Source organism: Myodes glareolus, chromosome 22 (assembly GCF_982192425.1).
Source record: "Myodes glareolus chromosome 22, mMyoGla1.1, whole genome shotgun sequence".
Lineage (NCBI taxonomy): Eukaryota > Metazoa > Chordata > Mammalia > Rodentia > Cricetidae > Myodes > Myodes glareolus.
Genome location: NC_142047.1, coordinates 34913492 through 34920833, shown reverse-complemented (window position 1 = coordinate 34920833; position 7342 = coordinate 34913492). Strand labels below are relative to the sequence as shown.

At 43.5% G+C, this 7342-nt stretch overlaps 1 pseudogene across 1 annotated transcript; it reads left to right on the top strand.

Annotated features, from left to right (window-relative positions):
• Nucleotides 1-684: 684 nt before the first annotated feature.
• On the top strand, nt 685-6986 carry LOC148118515 (cyclin-dependent kinase 2-associated protein 1 pseudogene; annotated as a pseudogene). Its single transcript, XR_015735930.1, has 3 exons — nt 685-1810; nt 2934-3056; nt 6547-6986. The product of XR_015735930.1 is annotated as a cyclin-dependent kinase 2-associated protein 1 pseudogene (transcript).
• Nucleotides 6987-7342: the final 356 nt, after the last annotated feature.

Below are 7342 nucleotides of genomic sequence, written 5' to 3'. Positions count from 1 at the left end.
ATAGGGAAACTATCTTTATGAAAAACATTTTTCTTAGTGTTGAAGAGTATTTTGGAAACTTGTTTTCTTTTTATCCTTGGAAATGAAACATTGTGGACTAGTAACAAAATATTCTTTGACAGATGCTTAATTGACTTAATTTTCTAAACTCTATATGACAGGAATGATGTTGAAAGTGAATAATCACATTTTTATAAGTCCAGATAAATATCAGTTAACTGAAGTAAAAAAAAGCAGAGGATGCGAAAATATACTTTAAATGGTATACATGTACATGCATATGAATATATACTGTCATAATTTAAAAGAATTATTTTTATTTTTTATCTTTTCAGCATTTGGAGGCAACTTAAGTAAAGTAGTGGAAGAAACTACTCCACCAAAAATGGAAAAAGAAGGTTTAAAGATAATGACTGGCGGTCCGGGCCGGGCCCAGCACCGGCTGGGCTCAAAGTTTGCGGCCGCCCCTGCGCCGCGCGCCCGATGGATGGGTGATCTACTGCGGCGGCGGCAGGGTGACGGACGGCCATATTTGCCGGCGCGGCCCGAGCCGGCAACAACAAAAAGTGCGCGGGCGCCCGCTGGGCGTTCGGACGGGCGCGGGGACGCAGGGACGCCCGGCCCGGGCCTCGGCCTCGGCCTCGCCGCCGCGCTCGCTGCCTGGCCCGGCTCTGCCCGGCGCGCCCGCCGCCCGCGGGGATGTCGTACAAGCCGAACTTGACCGCGCACGTGCCCGCCGCCGCCCTCAACGCCGGAAGTGTCCACTCGCCTTCTACTAGTATGGCGACATCCTCCCAGTATCGCCAGCTGCTGAGTGACTATGGGCCACCATCACTAGGCTACACCCAGGGAACTGGAAATAGCCAGGTGCCTCAGAGTAAATATGCAGAGCTGCTGGCCATCATTGAAGAGTTGGGGAAAGAGATCAGACCCACATATGCAGGGAGCAAGAGCACCATGGAGAGACTAAAACGAGGCATCATTCATGCCCGAAGCCTGGTTCGGGAGTGCTTGGCCGAAACGGAACGTAATGCCAGGTCCTAGCCCTGGCCAGTCTGAAGGCCCATCTCGCTGCCCCATGGAGATGACAGGCTTTGTTCAAAATGGCAGCAGTTTTCCTGTCCTGGTCATTAAGCTCTGAACCCACATTCAGATTGGGAAGACATTTTGCAGTTACTGACGATGTGCATTTTAAGTAGTTAGAAACGATCCAGCTCTTTTCTTTCCAAGCATTGATTTGAAAGATGTTTGTGAAGCCACTTCACAGCAAGCTATTGTTTGCCCCCAAATACCAGTGTCCCCCTTAAAATCTCCCTTTGGATACACTTGCCATTTGCCTCACCCCAGTTGACTTCTTTCCATGAGCTCACCTGCCTCTGAGGACTGGAGTGCAGACCACAGCACATCTGCTTAGTAGCTGGCCTGCCTGTGTACAGTGTAGACCTGCTTCACAGAGCTGCTCTGCTTAAGCGTTTGCATGACTGAGTGCTTTGAAGTCAATCTTAAACATGCACAAGTTATAAATACAGAAGAAAGAGCAATCTACCCAACCTGCCACATGCCCTGCAAATGTCCATCCTGAGACTGTGGATCTCAGTTCCGGTTTACTGTGAGACGGTCACAACATCTGGAAGAAAACGACTGTAACTGTTGCATCTTTGTATTTATTACTTGATGTAATAAAGCTTATTTTCATTAAGAAAAAAAAACAAAAAAAAGCAAAAAAAAAAAAAAAAAAGATAATGACTGGAAAAAAGAAAGGCATCCAGGGCTATTACAATTCTTGCTACTTAGACTCAACTTTATTCTGGTAAGTTCCTATTTTCTGCAGTAAGTGTATGTAGTGCTGTGTGGGGTAGAAGGGAGACAGGTATGTATGTGTGTGTGTGAAAGAAGGTGCCAGATGCCTTTAAGTAGAGAAACTGACAGAGTTAGGAAAGATCATGAGATTTGGTCCTTAGTGACTAAAGAATTTCATATCCTATTCCTAGATCCAAAGCACTAATCTAAAAATACTGCAATGAATAATCAGTGAACAGATACTCTGAGGACATCTGTCTCCAATGTAGATGATTGCACGTGTGCCAAGTAACCTGCAGCAAGCTATTGGCATTGCGTGCTGCGTGTGTTCTGGAATATCGAGATGATCATAAAAATTCTTAATATTAAAAATTACTTTCCATGGGATCACTGTTGCCCTCCTTTGTGTAGTTTTCCCTAAAGTGGATCAAGTTGAACAGTAAGGATCATTAGGCTATAAAGATTAAATCTGTAGCAGTAAGCGTTGTGCATTGCCAGTTAAATTAACTGGATCTGCCACTCTGTAGGCTGTGCCACAAGAGTTAGGAAGTTAGTATGGATGTTAGAATTTTAAAAGTAGAGAGCAGAATAAAGGTGGGTCTTTTCGTTGGTGGAATACTTTTGATTAAACAAACAAGCAAGCATTACTATAATATTCCTTAGATTTACTGATAAAAATTAATTTTAACTAAAATTATTTTCTTTGATACCAGCAAATTTTTATTGCTAATCACTCACAAGTTATTTTAAGGAAATGCCTATCTTATGATAATGAGATGAATGTGTCCTGACTAGTCTGATCTGGTCTTGACCAGTCTGACTTTCTCCCTATGTTGTCTGTGTGTGTGTGTGTGACTGATTTCCAGGCCTCTCTTGGTTTATGTAAACAAGCTTCTTTCCTAATGTTCTCTGGCGTGTTTTCAACCTTCACGTGTATGGTGCAGTCTTGGTGTTTCTGGTCCGGATCTGCAGGGTCTCTGGGTGCTGAGCACAGGGCCTGTGCTGTCTGTTCATGAGTTCTTATACCAGTGGTTCCCTACACTTTATCCCTTTGCCCCTTCCTACTCCTTTAAGAATCTTTCTCAAATATTATTGTTTTTATAACATGAGGAAAATATTCTTTTCTTTGGCAGCTTATTTGCTTTTAGTTCTGTCCTGGATACTGTGTTACTTCGACCCAAAGAAAAGAATGATGTAGAGTATTATGGTGAGACCCAAGAGCTACTAAGGACAGAAATAGTCAATCCTCTGAGAATGTAAGTAGAAGACATGTGTTTTGTCTTTAGTTGGTGTTCTGTTTACTGTTTTATTGTATATCCTATTTTATAAACTAAGTGTTTTGCGGCGCGCTTCCTGACCAGCAGGAATGAACGCCACGAAAAACGAGAATTCCTTCCCTGATCACGTCTTTATTCAGAGCACTCGGTTGAGGAAAATTGGGGGAAGGGAAGAGAGAGTGCAGGGACGAGAGAAAGCTTAGAGAGAGAAAGATGAGAGAGCGCAGGGACAAGAGAAAGATTAGAGAGAGAGAGAAAGATGAGAGAGCGCAGGGACAAGAGAAAGATTAGAGAGAGAGAGAAAGATGAGAGAGCGCAGGGACAAGAGAAATATTAGAGAGAGTAAGCAGAGCCCAAAGGCAGCTACTTTTCTAGGGTGAAAGGCTCGAATGCTGATTGGTTGATGCCATTCTGCTAGGGCCCAAGGCCACAGGACAGGTCAGGAAACCACATCTCTGAAATGCAAAACAAGGCTCCAAGCACACTGGCCTGGACGGCAGCAACAAAGGATTTGTATACCTCCAGGCTGTAGGACTGCTAGCACTATCTCGCCAAGGCGACATCCTGGCGGCTCCCTACAGCTCCCCCTTCTATTGTTATTAAGAGCAATAAGGCAAAACTATTTCCCAATCTGGTCCCCACCTCATGATGTGTGGACTGATTAAAGAAAAGAAAAACAAGACACACCCTCCGCCTATGCATACCTTCCTCTGTGCCTGTGGGACTATCTGGTCCCTAGAGGGTACAAAGGCTATGCATGGCTAATTGCCTATGAGCTCTTATGAGGCTGAGGGCCAGACTTGGGGTGAGGATACACATTCCAAAGCTGCCAAGGCCTGTGTCACAAAGACCATGTCCCTCCTCACTTGGGCTAGCAGGTAGCACACCAATCAAAGACATACAGCACTTCCACCTAGACACAGCATGCCAAGAATATCTCTGCTCCCACCCATTCCTAAGGAAGGAAAAAAGGCAGAATAGAGTCAGTCAGAAAATTGTTAAGAGATAAGAGGTTGCACAGGGTGCTGCTCAAGGTGATAACGTGAAACAGCTGCTCTTGACACCGCCCGGAGGGTCATCACTGCTGCCTCCGCACGAATCTTCCCTTGCAGCATCCTTCATTTCTCTGGTCAGTCTTGCTGGCACCCAGATGTATGTCAGCATTTCTAGAAAAACATAAACAAAACTCTCATCCCAAATTAACATTTAAGAGTATTAAAAACTCAGTGTAAAAATTCAGCACAATCAGTACTGGAAGTAGGCTGGTTTTGAACTTAGAGACCTGCAGGTCTCTGTTTCAAAGAGCAAATCTGGTTTGCCTGTGCCATTAAAGCAGGCCTTAGAATTAGACGGAATTGCTTTCAAACAGAGCGTCTCTGTCTGTTGCTGTTTTTCCAGCAAAATTTTGAATTAAAAATTAAGTGTAAAGAGTGCAAGAGAAATCCTTTCTCTGGGGGAAGCTGTCACTGCTATTCCCCCTCTTTTGTCTAAAACCAAACAGTTGTCACTGGGAATTGAACTTGCAACCTCAGGAAGAACAGGCAGTGCTCTTAACCATTGAGCCGACTCACCAGCCACTCTATTCAGTTGAAAAAAAAAAACCTCTAGGTCTAGTATTGTTTATTACACCTGTTGCCTGAGGCAATAGGTCTGCCTTTGTTACCTAGGATACGGGTAACCAGGTTGATGCGCTTTTATTATGATAATTATGACCAGTATTGTCTGAAGACTTTGAGGGAAAATGGGCGTCGACAGTCGAATCTGGCTGCTTCCTGCTGAAGAAGGGACGATGTACATTTTTGGTGGGATAAATGTTTTTATCTGACTGAATTTTTGGCAGCCGTGGCTGTGAGCAGCAGCAGCGGACAGCGGCGGCTGCGGCGACAGCTCCGCCTCTGAGGCACGGCCCACTGTGGCGCGCTCAGCACGACCCAAACAAAGGCATGGCCCTGCCCCGGGCCATGCGCGGGCGCGCCGTTTTATCCTGTACCTTCGAACTGTGCACCCTGAATGTGCCCGCCCATGTTGCTATGGCAACGCGGCTCAGAGTTTGGCCACTATGTTGTCTTTGTGAAGTATGGGAAGGATGATTCTGCGTGGCTCTTTTTTGACAGCATGGCTGATCGAGATGGTATTTAAAACTTTTCTTTTGGAGTGAGATGCTTCCTACTGAGATCACGTGTTCGTAGTAATAGGGTATTTTGTGAGCAAATTCTCTAAAGGATACCGCATATATATATAAAGGTATTACTTAGTCTATACTCAAACTAAGGAGCAATAATGCTGTGGCATCTTGGTCTTTACATGGATTTGTTAAAGAATCCTAGCCATAATCCCAGACTTGGGAAGTAAAGAATTGTGAATCAGAGGTCAGTTTGTACTACATAGTGAGAACCTGTTTCAATTTGTCCCACCTCAAAAGAAAAAAAAATCCTAAAGTTTATTTAGGGCTGATTTTACCATCTACTTCCTTGCATTGTTATATACAGTAGAGTAGCTATTTATTGAGGACATAAATGCCAAACTCTGTGGGAATACTTTGGTCATGGAAATCATGCCTGTTTTCCTATTGTCTAAGTTAACGTTAAAGGTGGTGAAGGTTGCATGGTTTGTATTTAACTCAGTCTTTCTGATCTCATGCATTTTATTTCAGGAAGAAATCTTCACTCACTGAGATGTTTTTAGGGAACTTAGTCATGACTTAGTACACACTTGAGTGACAGGGGTCTTGGTAGTAAGGTACTTGTCCCAGTACCTGTACATACCCCGTTTACTCCACAGCTCTTCTTCCAAGCCCTAGTTCCCCAGGTCTTCAGGTGTGACTCCGAGTGACAGCTTCTTGACCAGAGGCCCAAGCTGTAGACCAACAGGTCTCCATTTCTCCGTATGCTCTCAGATACCTGAGGCTACAGCCCACCCCTGTGTGTGTGCTTCACTCAGTTAGCATTAGCAGCATGGCATTTGGGAAAGCACCTGGGAGATCAAACCCGACCATAGAGCGCATTCTGATAATCAGTATCTAAATCAGCCGTGCTAGAGGTATGCAAGTATGTTCTTAAAATGTAGGGAAACAGTAGCACTCAAAATTGGCTTTTTGTGGAAAAGAATCAGGCTGCTAGTGTCTGGGAGGAACAGAAAAGTCTGAGGGGCCTAGAGTAGCAGCCTGCAAATCAGGACTGCAGCTTTTCCTAAGTGCGTGTCCTTTTACCAGGTTGGGTTTTGTTTTTGTTTTTGTTTTTGTTTTTCACTTTTCTCTGCTGAACCCTCTCAGAAGCCAAAGGAGACTGTAATTCTAGAAACTGAAAGTCAAACAAAGTTTTGTTGTTGTTGTTTGTTTTGTTTGGTTTTGTTTTTGATTCTGGGAGTCAGTCTTCACTAAATTTTAGGATAGTAAAATTGTTCTGGTGGGACAGGCTGCCAAGAGGACTTAGAAGTTTGCTGCCCTAATGAGAGCTCTCTTTCTCCCTAGGGGATCAGAATGGCTTTAACATTCCACAAGTGACACCCTGCCCTGAAGTGGGAGAGTACTTGAAGATGTCTCTGGAGGAATTGCACTCCTTGGATTCCAGAAGGATTCGAGGCTGTGCACGCAGACTTCTTTGTGATGCGTACATGTGCATGTACCAGAGTCCAACCACAAGCTTGGACAAATAATAGGTCATCTGAAATGGGCAGAGGCCAAGCACAAAGCTTACCACCATGTTTCTTTCATCTGGCAGTTTAGTCTAACACCCATTGCCGGCGATGGGTGTCTTTTGTGTTGATGGCCCTTCAGCAAAGGATTCTTGTGTTTTCAAACAAATGACTTTTGTGTTCTTGAAGTATTTAATAAGCATTTTGCACTTTAGGAAGTATATTTGTGTTGGCTTTTTAAAAAGTTTAATTTAAATGAAGTTTAGTTTAAATGAAGTTATGTTTAGTTTTCTTTAAGTTTATTGAGTTTATTGCATTGATAACATATTTTTGGAAACATACAATTTTAATTGTGACGTCTAAAATCTCTTTTAGTCCATTGAGGATGTAAGTAAATATTTATTCTTATGGACCAAGGATATGAAATCATTTTTCTTTTGTAGCCTTGAGGAAGAAATAATTGGTTTTATTAAGAGTCTACCTTTATTCCAGCTATTGAAGGTGTGCTGAGTTTGTTAAGTTTTCCTATATAGTGCTGATTTTCTGCATGTCTGTATTTTGCCGAGTTCTGTGTCCTGCAACAGTGGGCAGAACATGCTCAAATTCCTTTCATGGTGTTATTTTCTATTTGT